This window comes from Cynocephalus volans, chromosome 5, assembly GCF_027409185.1.
Source record: "Cynocephalus volans isolate mCynVol1 chromosome 5, mCynVol1.pri, whole genome shotgun sequence".
NCBI classification, from domain to species: Eukaryota; Metazoa; Chordata; class Mammalia; order Dermoptera; family Cynocephalidae; genus Cynocephalus; species Cynocephalus volans.
In genome coordinates this window covers 22,096,885-22,116,914 of record NC_084464.1, presented here as the reverse complement: position 1 = coordinate 22,116,914, position 20,030 = coordinate 22,096,885, and the positions used below count along the sequence as shown (strand labels likewise).

General features: G+C 42.5%; 1 long non-coding RNA gene across 1 annotated transcript; it reads right to left on the bottom strand.

The window, feature by feature from the left end:
- Window positions 1-94: 94 nt before the first annotated feature.
- LOC134378780 (uncharacterized) lies at window positions 95-4,624 on the bottom strand. The gene is made up of 3 exons (XR_010023695.1): window positions 4,407-4,624; window positions 1,491-1,699; window positions 95-1,253 (listed from the first exon to the last, which is right to left on the bottom strand). It is a non-coding gene; the product is annotated as an uncharacterized LOC134378780 (long non-coding RNA).
- Between the last annotated feature and the right edge of the window lie 15,406 nt (window positions 4,625-20,030).

The window sequence follows — 20,030 nt, the reverse complement described above, 5'->3', positions numbered from 1 at the left end:
CAGCTTATTGGAACAAGTTAAATGCCATCACAAAGAAATTATGAGATTGCTCCAGAATGACATATTTTTTTTTATAAGAAAACTGACCTGGTTTTCAAAAAGTCATTTTCTTTTAAGTAGGGGGAAAGCGTAGTGGATTGAATTGTGTCCCCCCAAACTCATTGAGGCTTCAATTGTACTCCCCAGGTTTTCTGTAGTAGAAACTTACGAGTCCAAGCGGGCGTGTGAGCTCCGGGGTGAGCAAGTGAATCCAGAGAACGAGGCGGTGTTGGAGGCGCGGGTCAGGGAAACGGGCGTCCGCGGGTGCAGGTGAAGGGGCAGAGGAAGGACGGCGGGCCAGTCCCAGGCCGGGTGGGCAGCCCGCCGCCGGCCGGCTCGGAGGTGTTCTCGGGCGGCTGCCCCACGACGTCTCCGAGCACCAGCAGATCCCACTGTGGCAGCGCGCGGGCCGCCTGCGAGATCCGCCTGCCCATGACCTTCGGCGGCCTGAACCGCGTCTTCCCGACGCCCGCTGCAGCTCGCGGCGCGGCGCGCAGGCCGCCATGGCCCCGCTGCACAGCCGCCCGCTGCGGCGAGAAGAGCGAGCTGCGCGTGGACGGGTCGCCGCCGACGGGAGCCGCCGCCACTGCTGCTCGCGCTGCAGCCTCCGCGCCCGGCCTGCAGGGGGGCGCTGCTGCTGCCCAGCCCCGGCGGCGCCCGCGCAGATCGCGCTGCTCAAGTTCAGCTCGCAGCGCAGCGCCGCCGCCTGCCCCCAAAGGCCCTGGTGGGAGGGCTGTCACGCCTCTGTGGAGGGCAGGTGGCCGTGGAGTGGCTCAAGCCAGGCCCGAAGCAGCGACTCCGCCAGCAGCTTGCGGGTCCCTCACTGCGCTGCCTACAGCCGCAGGGCAGCCGATTGGCCTTGGTTAGGGACAGGCTAGGGTCCCAAGGGGCTCGGGCTGCCCTCCAGCTGCTGTGCCAACAAATGAGGCTGGGCAGCCCAGTGTTCCTCACCAAGTGTTTGGGGACAGGACCTGCTGGCTGGCACCACTTCTGGTACCAGGCGGTGATCCCTGGTCATCCAGTGCCTTTCAGCGGCCTTATCTGGGTTGCGCTGGCCCCAGATGGGCAGGACGGGCATGACGGCAGCCAAGGATGCGGCGTCCGCACAGCTGCTGGAGGCACTGAGTGAGTCTGGGGCCGGCTTCTTGTGGTCTGCTGGGGCTGAGCCAGGTGCCATCATTAAGCAGTGACCCCGTCCTCTCTCCACAGGCAGCCTAAACAAGGAGGCAGAACCTGTGTCAGTCTCCAGCCCAGCAGGCCTGGGTGGCCACTGTCTGATCCCATTGGGGGAGGGGCGGGGTCCTGCCGCATGTGTGACACAGCCTCCCTGCTCGGGCAGGGCCTCATAGCACCTGGGTGGCTCGGGTTTGGCTTATGTGGTGGTGAAGGACCTTGCCCTCCCCCTCCCATCCCAGGGTCAGACCTGACCCCATGGTGACACCCACACCTACCTTTGTCCCGTCACCCCTCTTTCTCCCACAGCTCAGTATGAGTCGTGGTTATTTTCTTGATTTCTTTTGGTTGGATTTTATTTGCAGGGCCGGCTGAACCAAAGGGTCAGAAATCCTGCCTTCATCCCCACTTCTTGGCATCTGGGTTTGGCTTATGTATAGTTTTGAGTTTCTCTATGCTGGTTGTATTTATCTTAAATCCCTGGTTGCTGTACATGAAAAAGAAAAAGAAAAAAGAAAGAAACTTAGCCCCCACTGTGACTGTTAAGAGGGTGGGAAATCCTATTATGGTAGTTGAAAGGTGGAGCCTTGAAGAGGTGATTGGATTGTAGGACCATTCAGGAGCAAATGGATTAAAAATGATGGTCAGGGGTGTGGTTCTCAGGACTTTAAAAGAAGAGGAGAGTCTGTCTTTCTCTGTCTTGCTCTCTCAGCTCCCACCATCTTGAAATGTGAGACCCAGGGGTCACTGTCACCACCACCAGATGGACTTTGGACTTCCCAGCCTCAGAAACTGTAAGCAATAGATTTTGTTTTCTTTACAAATCACCCACTTTCATGTATTTTGTTATAAGCAAAAGGAAGGAACTAACTCAGAATGTATTTGATTAAAAGAAACAAAACAAGGCCAGCCTGTGGCTCAGTCGGGAGAGTGTGGTGCTGACAACACCAAGTCAAGGGTTAAGATCCCCTTACCGGTCATCTTTTTTAAAAAAAGGAAAAAAACAACCGATTATAATGTGAACTTTGAGAAAGAAAAAAAGCAGCCCCTGACCACCATAGCTGAGCCAGGCCATGGAGTTCTCCTACTGAACATAAACCATGTCCCAGAACACTCTCTCTGTTACCTTTCTGGATCCAGACAAAAACCAAGACCGTTCTGTAATTGTCTAAGAACAGACAAAAACAAGAACTTAGTCCACACCACAAAAGGGCCAGATGTCTCCCTTTCCTGCACTATTTTGCCTGCTTCTAGGTAAAAATTAAGATAATCATAGAATTGCTCTTGCTTTTTGACAGCACCCAGTCTAGAACAAAACCACCCCTTCCTTGAACCCTCCCCCAATCAACTAACACAAGCTGAAGTCCTATAAGCCCCATCTTGAGTTGCAAACAGTTCAATCAAATATGTCCTATCCTCCTACCTTTACAAGTATGTTCCTGGCATCCAGGTCCCACCGCTTGCTCACCAATCAGAAACAAAAGACTGGTGAGCCCCAAATGTTGGTGCGAGGCAGCAAGTTCATTATCAGATGTCTAAGGAGACAGACTAGAACTGTCTACCACTTTAGGGTTTCAGGGGAGTTTAAGGGGGAACGGAGGGAATGGAGCACGGGAAATGAAAAGCAGGAGGGAGGGGCACGTGCAAGGAACCAGGTGCAGTCTCAGCCAGCCTCCGTCTGGTTTCTGCTCCCGTCCTTGCTGTTATCTCAGGGTCCTGCTGGAGGGATGGAATCAGCATAGCTTTAGCGAGTCTTCCTTGGATAGCACATGCAATTCTGCAGCTCCAGGCTGACCGGAGAACAGCTTCACGTCCATGTATATAATGTCATCTTGACCCATAACCGAGGTTCAAAATATCTAATAACCATGGGGAAAGAGGGAACTCAGAGAAATGAAGTCCAAGGAAAAAAGTATCTGTGTCGTTTGCAAATCTTTTAGAACCCATGCAGTTTTAGTTCCCAACATGGCTTCAGTCCTGCTTACTCCAACAACTTACCTTCCTAATTACCTGGAAAGTCAGTTTCAAGTTTAGGATTTTTAGACACCCTGAAGTTTCAGGCTGGGCCATACTGTGAGGACCACAGACCGCACACGATCGATCTCCCCTTCTCTTCCCACCCCGGCTCCTCAAGAAGTCAAAGAGCCTCTTGGGTTTCCACGTGAACACCGCAGCTCTCACATCCAAGTTGCAAGCACAGCCCTGCAGTTAGCTGCCTTCGAAGCCAGAGGTGCACACACCAGCAGCACAGGTCACCCTTGGGAAGGAGCAGGGACAGAGGCCTCTGGAGTTCCTGACGTGGGCTCTGGGCCACCCGTGCAGAGAAGGGCAGGATCCTAGATATTTTTAGTATTTATACCTAACAAGGACTACAGCTATGCGAGAACAGGATTCATTTATTGATACTTTTCCCAAAGTCTACAGCATAAAAGAGAGGCAACGGGAGTTCTAAGACCTCACTGACGCATCCTCTAGCTTTTGTTTGCTGCCTAACGCTTCTCTGAAGCCTCGTGGTCTTACTTTTCTTTTTCCTTTGGGTCCCCTTCTTCTCCCTGACTTTGGCCTCAACTTCCATTTGTTTCTTTTCCATTGCCGCCATCACCACGGATGTTCGCCATTAACTCGCAATCAATCCCTCTCCGACATTTTCTAATCCCGACTCTCTCTAAAGGTCATTCTCCAGCAGGTCTGTCACCCTCCCTGTACTTCTCCAGACACTTCAGGTCCTCCCCAATGTCCCTGGCTGCCACCACTCTCTCTCTCCCAGTGAACTTCATTTTTCTAAGTCGGGCTGCTGCCGAATCCTGACAGATGGACTCAACCAATCCGCGAGGATAAATACCAGACGCCACCAATCAGCATCCGCCGAGGGCGGGACTTCACTGAAGTTCCTCAGGTCTTGACAGCAAGGACCTGTTGCCACCGCCGCGGCGCCCACGACGGCCTCGGGCCGACAGAATCGGTACCGGGCAAAAGGTTCCTGCAGCCCGCGCCAACGACTGCCAATGATCAGACCCGAACCCCCAGCCGGCCCGAGCTCTGCGCGCCCCGCCCCACATCCCCCGGGCGCGGGGTTCCTGGAGGCCGCCCCGCAGGGTCCCGACCTCCGTCTCCCGGCCCGACTCCCACAAGCAGCCCCGCCCGGCAGGGGCCAGTCGGCCCAGGCGCCCGCGCCCCCGGCGGCAGCGACTCACCAGGAAGTTGGGAGTTTTCCGTTCTCCCGCCCGCGAGGGAGCCGGAGCGTGCGGTCGGTTCGGCCAGGCGCGGCGGCGGTAAGGCCCGCTGGGCCGGGGGCTGGGCTGCGAGGCCGGGAGCCGATCGGCCACCTCCCGCCGCGCCGCCCCGCGGACGCTGCGGGCGCGGGCACCCACCCTGCGACGGAGGCGCGCGCGTCCTCCAACGGCTCCCGCTCCTCCTCCAACGGCTCCCGCTCCTCCGCCAACGGCTCCCGCTCCTCCTCGAACGGCTCCCGCTCCTCCTCCGCGGCCGGCGCTGTCAGGAGTGTAAACGTCCCGCGTCCCCAGGAGAGGGGCGGGGCGGGCGCAGGCCCCTCCCCCTGCCTTCGGGCGACTTCCCACCGAGTCCGGGTCGGCCTCTTTTTGAGAACTTGCTTTTTCTTCATTAAGTTATTTAAACGCCCCCATTTGCCAATGGTGAACCGACTTGACGTCCCATTTGTTCTTGTGGATCACAGCTTTTGATTTCACCCTCTTTTACTACGTGATTTAAACTACCCGCCCGCTTGGGTCCGGCCGGTGGCTCGCTCGGGAGAGAGCAGAGCTGGGAGCTCGGCGGCGCTCCAGCCGCGGGTTCGAATCCTATATATGGATGGCCGGTGTGCTCACTGGCTGAGCGCGGTGCGGGCGACACCACGCCAACCGTTACAATCCCCTTACCGGTCAAAAAAAAGAAAATGAAAAAAAAAAAAGAAAAACTACCTGTCGCCTAATGTGAGTGCAGGGAAATGGGGAAAAGAGGCGTTTTTCTGAGTCTGGCTAAGAAAACCTTGTGTAGGTGTTCCAGTACAGAGGAGAATTAATGGCTTTTAGGATGTTCCCAAAAGGTGAATGACCTGGTATGGATCTTTGGGAAAAAAAAATAAAATAAAAAATAAACGTATATTTATACATATATAGGATCTTTTTTAAAAGACCGAGGATCTTTGAAATATATATATTCTGTATTGTGTGTGTGTGTGTGTGTGTGTGTGTGTGTACGCATGAAATTCTAAGCTCTTCTTGAGCTTAGATTTATTATATACAACTGATACTCAATATTTTCACTTAGATGTGTAATAGGTATTTGACACTTGATGTATCTAAAACAGAATTCTTGATTTCCTACCTGAAATCTATTCTTCCCTTACTATTCAGCATCATTCCCTTCCCAGTCACCCAATAGCTCTTCCCTTTCCTCATGCCCCACCTGCTATCCACGCACAAACTCTTTTGGAACCAAACTTCAAACTGTATCCAGAATCCTAACTCCTTCATCATTTCTATTATTATTATTATCCAAGTACAAGCCACCATTAATTCCTGCCAGGACAGCTACAATAACTTCCTAACTGGTCATGTCCCTTTTCATCTTGCCTCCAAGAGTCCAATCTCCACACAGGAGCCTGAGTTCACTTGAAATAATATATATGGGGGCTTTCTGGTTAGCTCAGTTGGCTTGAGCATGGTACTGATAACACCAAGGGCCAGGGTTCAATACCTATACAGGCCAGCCACCAAAAAAATAAGTAAATAAATAAAATAACATATGTACAATAATGTAGGTTAAAAATTTAAATGTCAAAAGTAGACTTTCAATCAAACAAAGAAAAAATGTGTGTAGAAAAGTAGCTTAAAGTAAATCACCAAGTTGTTTTCTCATAGTGGTGAAAGAATGGGCTATTTTCATTTTGCTACTGTATATGTCCTATCTTCTTCTAATTAACAAATTACCTTTCATTTCATCAAAATAGTGCAAGCACATGCTTAAAAATTAAATAACATAGCTTTGTAATGAAAAGCAATGTTTATCTTCTGTTCAACTGCTACACCACCTGATTCTAGTTTCCAGAATAAAACTTTCAATCATTTCTGTTTTAAATCTTACATGTTTACCTTTATGTCTCCAGATAATTACTCGTAGGAGTCAGATACAAGTCAGGCTATTCTAACACCAAACCCCCAAATATAGTGGTGTTAGCATGGCAGAAGCTATTTTCCTCTCACATAGCCCTAGTAGGCAATTTAGAGCACTCTGATAGTGCTGGGACCCAGGCTCCTTCTATCTTGCTGCTCCGGCCTCTGTGAGAGGTGGACCTTTTCCACGTGCTTAACAGATTCTCTGCCTCAGCTGCATTCCAGCCTAGGGAGGCAGAGCAAGAGCCATGCTTTTCATATTTTAAGGACCTGATCTGAAGTTCGAACACTTTTCTTCAGCTCCCATCCTTGTTGGCCATACCTAACTGCAAGGAAAATGTAGTTTTAGCTGGATGGCCATGTGCCCTGATTCATTTTTATTGTATAAAAAGGAGGAGGATGGATATTAAATAGTTAACTAGAAGCCTCTGTTACATTTATACAGCTCGTTTTTGAATATTCAGCTTCTGATTTTATCTGTTGACTCCATCACTGCTTGATGATGATCTAGTTTATCTGTAATGCTTTCTCTTCTTCCCTCCCTCGCTAGCAGATCTGCATCAATAATATTGGCCCTTCTATTAGTTTTCTTTATTGCCCCCTCTGTAAAATAACTATCTTGTCATCTATATCCTTCCCTCCACTTCTCAATGTTGTAGCCAAATCCTTACTTTTATATTGTCAGGGTTCAGAACTTTTAAATTTTTTACATGCCTAAATAAAGTTTTCAGTGTTTGTATACAGGTTGATTCCATAAGTTAAAGAACCAACTAATAATATTTACATTGTTTGATGGTGTAAATATTGATCATTGTTGTGCCAAGTAGTGTTCTTCAACTCCATGCTCTTGGGGTTTCCAGCCTCCAGAACTATGAGCTGAATAATTTTCTGTTCATTGTAAATTACCCGGTCTGTGCTATTCTGATACAGCAACACAAAATGGACCAAGATGCTATACTTTTGCACCATGAATTTATTATATAAATATTTTACTCTCCCATGTGTGAATGTTTTCCTTTATCTTCCAGCTTCTTGCACAGTCTATCTATTGTTTGGAACCCAGTTTATTCATCTTTATGAGGCATCCTAGTGCATTTGCTTCATACTCAGGCCATGATTTTCTTGCATTGCTTTTCATTTTGACCTGGAGTTCCTCATCACTCCTCTCATCCTCTGCGCACTCTGCCATTTGCTTATCCTTCCGTTCTTCTAGCACTCTCTCACACCATCTGGTCTCTGGTCGTCCCTTCAGCCTCTTCTCCAGTCCAGTCTCCCCACGGGCCCTGCTGCCTTGTGCTCACACTAGAGCTACTTTCTACTGCCCCCCTGAGTTGGTTACACTGTCTTCTGAATCCTGTACTTTACTCTATCCTAGTTTAGTTCTTTGCTTTCTTGGAACACATCCTCAAATAATTCCTTTAGAAAAGGTATGCGAGAAACAAACTTTTCCACCCATGGCATGTTTACAAAATGTCTATATTCAATTCTAACACGGAATAATGATTTAGGTATAGAATTTCAGGTTAATGGCATTTTCCCTCAACTGTGAAGGAATGCTCCACTGTCTTCTGGGATCCATTGTCAAAAGTTCCATATAGAACCTATAATTACTTCCTACTTTCAGCCCTACTTTTTCCAACCTACTATCTAATGCATCTGGCCTGATGGTCAGGAACCCAGCCTGTCCCCAGGGTCTGCTGGTCAGCCTAGCTTCTCTCTCCTCTGCTGCAGCCTCTCTGTGAAGATTTTAAGCTCAGCTGCCCTTGTCAGCACTTTTTCAAGAGTTTGCCTTCTGTATCCTCTGATACCCACCACACTTTCTTTCCATTGTTGTAGGTTTACATCTTTTACTATAATTTTAATGAACTTTCTTAAATAGAGTGTGCTTAGTCTGGCATCTTATGTTGGAAGTACACATTTCATGTTTAAAATTTTACTAATTTGGTTATCTTTAGAGGTTTTTCCCAGCCTCTTCTCCTTTTGCCTGCTCATCCTTACTCTTCGCTGTCACTGTTGAGATTTCTCCAATTTTTCCACACAAATTATTACCACATTTCTATATTTAGCCCTGGCCTCTTTACCTATCCTTTGACCTGTATTTGAATTTCCCTTTAGATGATCTATAGGCCCCTCTAACTCATCAATCTACTCCTGGGAGACTAGGCTTATGTGAGAGAATAAACTAGAGGACTTATCCCCAATCCTAAGCCAACTCTGATGCCAGGCGATAGAGAGGAGACTTCTGGAGAGCACAGGAACATCTAATTGAATTTTAGAGTTGTTTTTCTACCTATGTGGTAGGTAATGAAAACCCTTTTCATTGCCAACCTTTTAAAAATTATAATTAGGTTTCTTTCTACAGTACTCACTTACAGAAGGAACTCTACACACATTAACTTGTTTAATCCTTACCACACACTGTAAGTACTATTATTACCCCTGCTTTATAGATGGGGAAGCTAAGGCACAGGATCTAAATTGCTTACCCAGCAACTCATAGCCGGGAAGCTACAGAGCCAGGATTTTTTTTTTTTAATTTTCTTTTGTCGATATACATTGTGGCTGATTATTGCTCCCCATCACCAAAACCTCCCTCCCTCCTCCCTCCCCCCCTCCCCCCCAACAATGTCCTTTCTGTTTGCTTGTCGTATCAACTTCAAGTAATTGTGGTTGTTATATCTTCTCCCCCCCCCCCGGTTTTTTTTTTTTTTTTTTTTTGTGTGTGTGTGTGTGTGTGTGTGTGTGTGTGAATTTATATATTAATTTTTAGCTCCCACCAATAAGTGAGAACATGTGGTATTTCTCTTTCTGTGCCTGACTTGTTTCACTTAATATAATTCTCTCAAGGTCCATCCATGTTGTTGCAAATGGCAGTATTTCGTTCGTTTTTATAGCTGAGTAGTATTCCATTGTGTAGATGTACCACATTTTCCATATCCACTCATCTGATGATGGACATTTGGGCTGGTTCCAACTCTTGGCTATTGTAAAGAGTGCTGCGATGAACATTGGGGAACAGGTATACCTTCGACTTGATGATTTCCATTCCTCTGGGTATATTCCCAACAGTGGGATAGCTGGGTCGTATGGTAGATCTATCTGCAATTGTTTGAGGAACCTCCATACCATTTTCCATAGAGGCTGCACCATTTTGCAGTCCCACCAACAATGTATGAGAGTTCCTTTTTCTCCGCAACCTTGCCAGCATTTATCGTTCAGGGTCTTTTGGATTTTAGCCATCCTAACTGGGGTTAGATGGTATCTCAGTGTGGTTTTGATTTGCATTTCCCGGATGCTGAGTGATGTTGAGCATTTTTTCATATGTCTGTTGGCCATTTGGATATCTTCCTTAGAGAAATGCCTACTTAGCTCTTTTGCCCATTTTTTAATTGGGTTGCTTGTTTTCTTCTTGTAAAGTTGTTTGAGTTCCTTATATATTCTGGATATTAATCCTTTGTCAGATGTATATTTTGCAAATATTTTCTCCCACTCTGTTGGTTGTCTTTTAACTCTGTTAATTGTTTCTTTTGCTGTGCAGAAGCTTTTTAGTTTGATATAATCCCATTTGTTTGTTTTTTCTTTGGTTGCCCGTGCTTTTGGGGTCGTATTCATGAAGTCTGTATCCAGTCCTATTTCCTGAAGTGTTTCTCCTATGTTTTCTTTAAGAAGTTTTATTGTTTCAGGGTGTATATTTAAATACTAAATCCATTTTGAGTTCATTTTAGTATACGGTGAGAGGTATGGATCTAGTTTCATTCTCCTGCATATGGATATCCAGTTATCCCAGCACCATTTGCTGAAGAGGCAGTCCCTTCCCCAGTGAATAGACTTGGTGCCTTTGTCAAAGATCAGATGGCAGTAAGTGTGTGGGTTGATTTCTGGATTCTCTATTCTATTCCATTGGTCAGTGTGTCTGTTTTTATGCCAGTACCATACTGTTTTGGTTATTATAGCTTTGTAGTATAGCTTAAAGTCAGGTAGTGTTATGCCTCCAGCTTTGTATTTTTTGCTCAGCATTGCTTTGGCTATGTGTGGTCTTTTATTATTCCATATAAATGTCTGGATAGTTCTTTCCATTTCTGAGAAAAATGTCTTTGGAATTTTGATGGGGATTGCATTGAATTTGTATATCACTTTGGGTAGTATGGACATTTTCACTATGTTGATTCTTGTAACTGGCTAATTTATAAAGAAAACGAAATTTATTGCTCACAGTTTCTGAGGCTGGGAAGTCCAAAGTCCAGGGAACACATCTGCTGGTGGTGACAATGACCTAGGGGTCTCACATTGCAAGATGGTAGAAGCAGAGAGAGACCAACCTCTTCACTCACTCTCCTTTTAAAGCCCTCAGAACCATGCCCCTGACCACCATTATTAATCCATTCACTAGGCATAGTCCTACAATCTAATCACCTCTTTAAGGCCTCACCTTCCAATTACCATAATAGGATTTCCCACCCTCAGTAACAGTGGCCATTAAGCCTCAATGAGGTTGGGGGGCATCCAATCTACAGCAATGCTTTACACATGTTAACTCATTTAATCCTTGTAACCACCCATTCACAGATAGACAATGTTGATTTTCAACATGACATGAGAGTGTTTAAACTTTCTGTGATCATTTAATGCACCTCTTATTGGCTATTGTTAAAACACAATCTACACGTGTTGGTGATGAGATTATGGCTGTGTGGTCTAAACAGCAGATTCTGACAAAAGGCATGAATAATAGGAGTAGCGGAGCTTTTCAATCTCTTGTTTGTATTTCTTTTTTACACAAAATACAGCTGTGTCTAAATTGCAACTAATTTTTGAAGCATCTACATTAAAACCAGTGGTTAAAAATGAAAAGAGGAGTATAACGTGATACTCTTCACTGATTTCTGTTACTATTGCAACATAATCTAACCAACTTTCATTTTATCACTGGGCTTCCAGTGAGTTTACATAAACAGATTTTTCTTGACAGCATGGAAGACACAAGGTAGACTCTGAGAATGTACGCATTTGCTGCCCTTAAGAATCTCATAGTGTAATGTGAGGAGAACATGTGGAGGGTTGGAAAGAAGAGGCTGAGGCAAGCAAAAGGCAAATTTAGGCAAAATATAATAAACCTTTTAAGACACTTGTAAACCAAGTGCTTGGTGGGGTTGGAGTGATCAATAAAGGTTTTATAGAAAAGCTGCCATTTGAGGTGAATTTGGATGCCAGCAAGTGGAGATGGAGAGGTGCTGTCCAGATGCAGAAAGCAGACTGGCAGAGCTTTAGGGACACACCCAGGGTGTCTTCACCAGTCTTTGCAGTTTCCTGCAAGCAGCTGGCCTCTGCCTGGGCCCAGCTGTGGCTGCAGCTAATTAAGGGGGCAGCCTTGATGTGCCTTCTGGATCCTCTGCTGTCTTCTTGTTTTAAGTCCCTATCCTCTTCCATGTCTTGGCCTGATTCTCTCTCTCCCTCTCTCTCTCTCCCCCTCCCTCTCTCTCTCTTCCCCCTCCCTCTCTCTCTCTTCCCCCCTCCCTCTCTCTCTCTCTTCCTCTCTCTCTCCCTCCTTCTCCCTCTCCCTCTCCCTCTCCCTCTTCTTCTCTCTCTTTCTCTCTCTCTCTCCCTCCTTCTCCCTCTCCCACTCCCTCTCCTTCTCTCACCTCACCCAATCTAAATGATACTTCATGACTGATATTTTTTAATAACATGGGAGAAAACATTTTCTCCCTATGAACAAGAGAGGAAAGCATTTCTCTTCCCAAAGAGATCTATGACTATGTGAAATGCACATAAACTGTAAGAGTTTCTCTCTGCAGAGAAATTGGTCCCTGGCAACCAGCATCTTTTTCTCCCCCAAAGTGATGAGCAGAGAGGCAAAGGAATATATTTCTTTTCTCATAGCGTCAGAACTTTACGACAGTACTTATTTACTGTAAAAACAGCATGGACTCTCTGAAAGAAACATTAAAAGACATATTTAAAGAGCAAAAATCTCACCCATAATCTCACCTTACATACTCTCATCAGCCTAACCCGGTCTCCATTCATATGCATTGACTTCACATAGTTGGAATCATTAGTAAAACTTACTTCATGAAGTCTTTCCCATAAACAACTCAAGCTTAAGGCATTGTAAAATAAACTCGGTGTAACACGATCCTGAGGAACCCTGATTCTAAGACTGTTTTTTGAAACCTCAAAGCACAGAAAGCAGTGGCTGGACTTGGAGCAGCCCCCCCTACACAGAACTGTTGGTGGCTCATGGATGTTACTATTTAGGACAGAAAGACCCAGACCATGGGAAAAGCACTGCTGGACAATTTGATGAGTGATGATTTTGGAGCTCACAGCCTGTGGGTGGGAGAGGATTTCTTATGAAAAGAGAGAAAAGTCAGTGCTAGGACTGGGAAGGACTAAACAGCCTGCCTTAGACAGCTGTGAAGAAAAGAACTTCCTACTCTCTCTAGCCTGGGGTGAAATCAGCCGATCTCCACACTGTGACTTTGAAGTGCTGCTTCTGGACCCAAGGAGGCAGGACATGTGCCTGGGGCGGACCAGCCTATGCCGTACTTACCAATTATTGTCCATGTTATTCTTTCCTTCTGTTGTCCCCAAACTGTTAGTGAAGACACTTAAAGGTTACAGCCTGGTCGTGGTTACCTGAATTAGTTTCCTACAGCTGCTGAAACAAATTAGCATGAACTTGGCTTAACACAACAGAAATTTATTCTCTCATAGTTCTGGAGGCCAGAAGTCCAAAATCAAGTGTCAGCAGGACTGTGCTTCTTCCAAAGGCTCAGGGGGAATCCTTCCTCATGTCTTCCAGCTTCTGGTTCCAGATGTTCCGTGGATGGCAGCTTCACACTCTCCTCTGTCTGCATCTTCACAGGGCTCTCTCCTCTGTGCCTGTGTCTCCTCTCTTCTGTCTCTTATAAGAACACCTGCTCAGTTGGTTAGAGCACAGCTTTATAACACCAAGGTCACAGGTTCGGATCCCTGTACTGGCCAGCCACCCAAAAAATAAAAAAAGAAACCTGCCATTGGACTTAGGGCTCACCCATAATCTAGGATGGTCTCATTTCAAGATCCTTAATGTAATTACCTTGCAAAGATCCTTTTTCTAAATAAGGTCACATTCATGTCTTCCAGTTTTTGGTTGTTTTGTTTGTTTGTTTGTTTGAGTGGGGACCATTTGACCTGCTACAGCGTGTTGTGGGGAATTAAAGACAGAAACTGTGCCATCTTGGAAATGAAGTGGACTAGTGGAAAGTAGTGTCCCCACCCCTAAAGCCAGAGTTATGAGATAGCAGCCCGAGCAGGGGACAGCTGGGCACAGTGGAGGTCTCACAAGGAAGGACATCAGAAGTGAAAGGATCAGCAGAGACAACCCAGAGCTATAACAAAGAGACCACATCCCAGGACCAGGGGACAGATACTGTCTCAGGAAGATCTCTTATGAAGGCAGCGGGACAGCAAGAAATCACCTTGAGGGTCTAGTGCTGATTCTGGTTCCTTCTGAGATGGTACCAATAAGACAACTGGGTCCCTCCACCAAGGTCAACCCTGGAGGAGCTACAGAGGAGAAACACAGGGCACAAGACAGCCAGGCATGGCTGGGGGAAGGAGAGGAAGAAGAAAAAGACCTGCTGGAGTCTGCTCCTCCTCCTCCCCACCATTGCCCCCATCTGCACCCTCAGAGCCGCGAGGTAGAAGGTGAGGAGTGTTCCCTCCTGCAGCAGATCCAATGCCCCACCCAAACTCATTGAGCCTAGTCCCCATTGTCATTGTTGAAGGTAGGAAATCCTATTATGGTTATTGAAAGATGGGGCCTTAAAGAGGTCATTAGAATAGACTCTTAGGATCATGCCCTAATGAATAGATTAACGATGGTGGTCACGGGTGTGACTCTGAGGGCTTTAAAAGGAAAATGTGTGAGGAACTGTCTCTCTGTCTCTATCCTCTGCCATTTTCTGCCACGTGAGACCCCTGGGTCACTGTCGTCACTACCAAGATCCTCATCAGATATGTTCCCTGGACTTTGGACTTCCAGCCTCTGAAACTGTAAGCAATAAATTTCATTTTCTTATAAATCACCTATTTCCAAGTGTTTTGTTATAAGCAAAAGCAACAGACTAATACACCTCCGCAGGCCTCTTCTACCCAAGGTGGACACAGATGAGGGGAAGGGCTGACTTGAGCATTATGTGGTGGGATGGAGGTGTGACTCCAGTTCTCTGGAGCCTGGAGACTCCAACCCAGGGCTTATTCTCTGCACTCCATCCACCCCACGCCCAAAGCGACTCAGGTATGGAGGCTAGACTCCCCCCAGACTCATTTCCTGACAAAACACCCAATATCTCAGGGTGGTGGGAGACAAATACACCAAAATAAGAAGACATTGGAGGCATATAACCATTTTTAAAAAGCAATAACAATATTTGGGGTTATGGTGTACACTAAAAATAGAATAATTAGCAGAGAAAAACTAATTATTTTAAATTAGTTTGAGCAAATTTAAAAGAGGTTGCAAAAAATAATTTTCAAAAGTTAAAAATATAATTCTCATACAAATCTTAGTGAACACATATTTTAACTCAGATTTACTTACTTCAGTAAATCCAACAGGAAGGTAAAGTTGGTTCAAAAGAGAACTTGGAAGACGGGGTATGTGTGATTAATGGAAGAAAGATGACTGGAATATAATTGCCAAATCAGTCACAAAACTGGTTAATGTCTTACAGAGAAAAAAAACAAAACAAAACAAAACTATAGCCTTTCACAGTTTCTTTTTCTACCAGACAAATGTTAGTTTGTATTTATCAATCATATATAAGTTAACCTGTAGCTTCACTCAGTGTAAACCCCTAAGCAGTTATAAATAGTAAAGTCAGAAGCACATTATCTGAGAGAGTTGGGTAATCCTGGAATGGAACTAGACAATGCTCCAGAATGACATTAAAACAACCTGCACTTATCCTTTTCTTTGGTTCCAAGTTTTGAACAATTTTTCTTAAGAGAAATAAAAGAAGATTTTAGCAATATGAAGCGGAGTAAGAAAATACAAAAATGTACAAAACAGAAATATTTGCTATCAAATACATTAAGTGTTGTTAAATAACACAGAGGACTGAATAGCAGAAGGAATTCAGCTACAAAAGGAATTTGTGATTTGAAAGACCAGATCGAGGAAATTTCTCAAAATAAAGAATAAAAAAAGCAAATGAACAGAAAATAGAAAAGTTAAGAGAAGTGGAGAATAGAAGTTAAAATACTCATATTTAGATTAAAAAGAAGTCCCAGAAAGAGAGAGAAACATAGAAAGGAGAAAATATCTGAATATTTGAATAGTGGGGATATATTTTTTGGAATTAAAAAAGGATGAAGATCTCAGATAGAAAAAACCTGTAAAGTGCCAAAGAGAAATCCACATTCAAACACACTATACAGAAATTTAAGGATACATATATATAGAGAGAAATTGTAAAAAACTTATGAAGAGAAAGAGCACATAACATATGAAAAACAAACTGTATCAAACACACCTTGGTTTGTGACCATACCTCATTTAAGTTTAATATTAACAACAAAAAATAAATCCCACAATTTGTAAGTTTAAAAATGCACTGTGCTTAGTTTATGTTAAAGAAGGAATTAAAATAAAAAAATATTTCTAGTAGAGGTTTTATAATTTTTTAAATTATAAATTGACAAATTTGTTTCTCTTTATGGGGTAAAAATCATGTTATGATTTATAAATACAATGTTGAATAATTAAACCAAGCTAATTAACGTATTCATCCCTCAAATGTCATTTTTTGTGGTGAGAACATTTGAAACTTATCCTTAGCTATTTTGAAATGTACAGTACATTGTAATTTACTATATTCAGCAAACTGTGTAATTCACCCCAGAGGAAAAAAATAACTTATTTCTCCTGTCTAATTGAGGCTTTGTAGCTTTTGACCAACATCTCCCCAGTACCCCCAATACTCCTAACCCCAGCCTCAGGTAACCACCATTCTACCCTCTGCTTCTTTGAGTTTGATTGTTTTAGATTCCACACATATGTGAGAGCATGAGGTACTTGTCTCCCATAACCTGGCTACTGTGAGTAATGCTGCAACGAGCGTGAGAACTGACATCACTTTGGCATACTGATTTCAAATCTTTGGGGGAAATATCCAAAAGGGGGATTGTTGGATCATAAGATAATTCTATTTTTAGTTTTTGGAGGAATCTCCATACAGTTTTCCATAATGGCTGTACTAATTTACATTCCCACCAACAGTGTACCAGGGTTCCCTTTTCTCCACATCCTCACCAACAATTGTTATCTTTCTTCTTGACACCAGCCATGCTCACAGGCATGAGGTGATATCTCATGGTGTGGTTTTAATTTGCAGTTCCCCGATGACTAGTGATGCTGAGCATTTTTTCACAAATCTGTTGGCCATTTGTATGTCTTCTTTTAAGAAATGTGCATCTCTTGCCCATTTTTTAATAGGATTGTTTGCTTTCTTTCTATAGAGTTGTTTGAGTTTCTTATATATTTTGAACAGAAATATTTTTTCCCAGTTTATAGGTTGTCTATTTACTCTGTTAATTGCTTCCTTTGTTGTGCAGAAACTTTTTATTTCGATGTAATCCCATTTGTCTATTTTTGCTTTTGTTGTCTGTACTTTTGGGAGTAAATCTAAAAACTCGTGACCCAGACCAACATTGCAGAGTTCTTTTTCCTATGTTTTCTTCTAATTATTCTGTAGTTTTAGGTCATATGTTTAAGTCTTTAATCCATTTTGAATTGATTTTTCTGTATGGTGTGAGATTAGGATCCAACTTCATTCTTTATGTAAGTACCCAGTTTTCCTAACACCATTTATTGAAGAGGCTCTCCTTTTTCCCATTGTGTATTCTTGGCACCTTTGTCAAAAATCAATTGACCATACATGCATGAATTCATTTCTGGGCTCTCTATTCTGTTCCATTGGCTGGTGAGTCTATTTTTATGCCAGTGCCATGTTGTTTTAATTACTATCACTTTGTGGTATAATTTGAAATCAGGTAGTATCATGCCTCCAGCTTTGTTCTTTTTGCTCATGACTGCCTTGGCTTTTTGGAGTTTCTTTGGGTTTCATATACACTTTAGGATTGTTTTCTCTAATTTTATTTTTAAAAAGAACATTGGAATTTTGATAGGGGTTGCATTGAATCTAAACATTACTTGGGGTTGAATGGACATTTTAACAATATTAATTCTTCTCATCCATGAAGATGGATATTTTTCCATTTATTTGTCTCTTCAATTTATTTCATTAATGTTTCAGTTTTCAGTGTACAGGTCTTTCACTGCCTTGGATGAATTTATCCCTAATTTTTTTTTCTAGCTATTATAAATGGGATTGTTCACTTGAAAATTTTGCTGTTAATGCATAGCAATGCTACCAATTTTTGTGTGTTGATTTTGCACCCTGCAGCTTTATTGTATTCACTTATTAGTTCTAACAGATTTTTGTTGGGATTTTTAGGGTTTTCTCTATATAAAATCATGTCATCAACAAACAGTGACAATTTCACTTCCTCCCTTCCTATTTCAATGCCTTTTATTTCTTTGTCTTACCTAATTGCTCTGGCAAGGGCCTCTAATACTATGTTGCCTAGAAGTGGCAAGAGTGGGCATTTTTGTCTCATTCTGGATCTTAGAGAAAAGGGTTTCAATTTATTACCATTGAGTATAATGTTAGCTGTGGGATTATCTTATACGGTCTTGATTGTGCTGAGGTACATTCCTTCTAAACCTAGTTTGTTGGGAGTTTTTATCATGAAAGGACGTCGAATTTTGTCAAATGTTTTTTCTGCATCTAATGAGATGGTCATACGGTTTTTGTCCTTCATTGATTTGTGTATGTTGAGCCATCTTTGCATCTCAGGGATATATCCTACTCGATCATGGTGGGATTTTAATGCATTGTTGAATTTAGTTTGTTAGTATTTTCTTGAGGATTTTTGTATCTATGCTCCACAATAAAATTTTAAAATACTTAGACCTGAATGATAATAAAAACACCTGGTAATGTATTAATAATTGATAACATATGAAAATATGATAATGATAATCAAAACCTGTAGGGCACAGCCAAAATACTGGTTCAAGAGATGTTTATGGCTATAAACACCTATGCTGGAGAATAACAAAGCTTTAAATTACTGAGTTAATTGTTCTTCATCTTAATAAACAAAAGAATAAGCCAAAAATAATAAATAAAAGGAAAGAGACAATAAAAACATGAGTGGAAATTAACAAAATAGGAAACAAAGTTATAAAACAGCATATCAACAGTCAAAAGTTGACTTGTTAAAAAAAAAAAAAAAAACCAAGAAACTGTTGAACACTAAGAGAGAAGAGGAAACATAAATAAAAAATATTGTGAATGAAAACAACTGACAATCTACCAAAAAACAAAAAACTTCAGATAAAAAATTAAGCAATATGTCCAAGTTCATATCAGAGTTATTCACAATAGCTAAATAGTAGAAGCAACCCAAGCACTCATCAACAGGTGAATGGATAAGCAAAATGCGGTATGTACATATAACAGAATATTATCCAATCTTAAAAAGGAAGAAAACTCTAATATATCCTATGACATGGATGAACCTTAAGGACATTATGCTAAACTAAATAAGCCAGTCACAAAAAGACAAATGTGTATAATTCCATTTATATGAGGTACCTAGGGTAGTCAAAATCAGAGACACAAAGTACAATGTAGTTGCCAGAGACTGAGGGGGAATTAGGGGGGTTATTGTTTAATGGTTCTAGAATTTCAGTTTTACAAGATGAAAAGAGTTATGGAGGTGGGTGGTTGTGATGGTTGCACAAAACTCTAAATGTATTTAATTCCACTGAACTGTACACTTGAAAAGGGTTAAGATGGTAAGTTTAGTTATGTCTATGTTACCATAATAAAAAACTGGAGAAAAAAAAGTTTAAGTGATAATTAAATAATGCTATCAACAACGATTTGCTAATAATTTTGAAAATTTAGTTAAAGTGAATAAACTAGGAAAAAATATAACTTACTAGACCAACTCAGGAAGAAATAAAAACATTAAATAGTCTTGTAAGTGTTAAAGAAATTGAAACTGTGACTTAAAATCTTCCCACAAATACAAGGGACCTGATTTTACAGGTGATATTTTTTCAAATTTTAAGTAATAGATTATCCCAATTTTATGCAAATACACCCAGAAAATAGAATAGGGAGCATATTCCCCAGCTTGCTTGTGAGGCCAGCATAGCCCCAACACTAAAACAACACAAAGGCATTTTAGGAAAAGAAAAACTCATGCCATTCCATTTTAAATATAAATGTAAATATCCTTTAAAATATTAGTAAATCTAACTAACTTAAAAACATATTTAAAAGATAATACACCTTGACAAAATTGGTTTTATCCCAAGTATAGAAGGATAAATTAATACTTTAAAGTCCTAAAACATAATTCACCCTATTAAGAGATTAATAGAAAAAAACATAATTTTTCACTAAATACAGGGAAAGAATTTGATGAAATTCAACACCCATTCTTAATAAATTCTTATTAAGTTAGTAATAAACAGGAACTTTATAAAGAATATTTTTACATCTAGAGAAAATATAATCCTATATTATCTTTCTAATTGTAGAGTAGTTACAACTACCACTT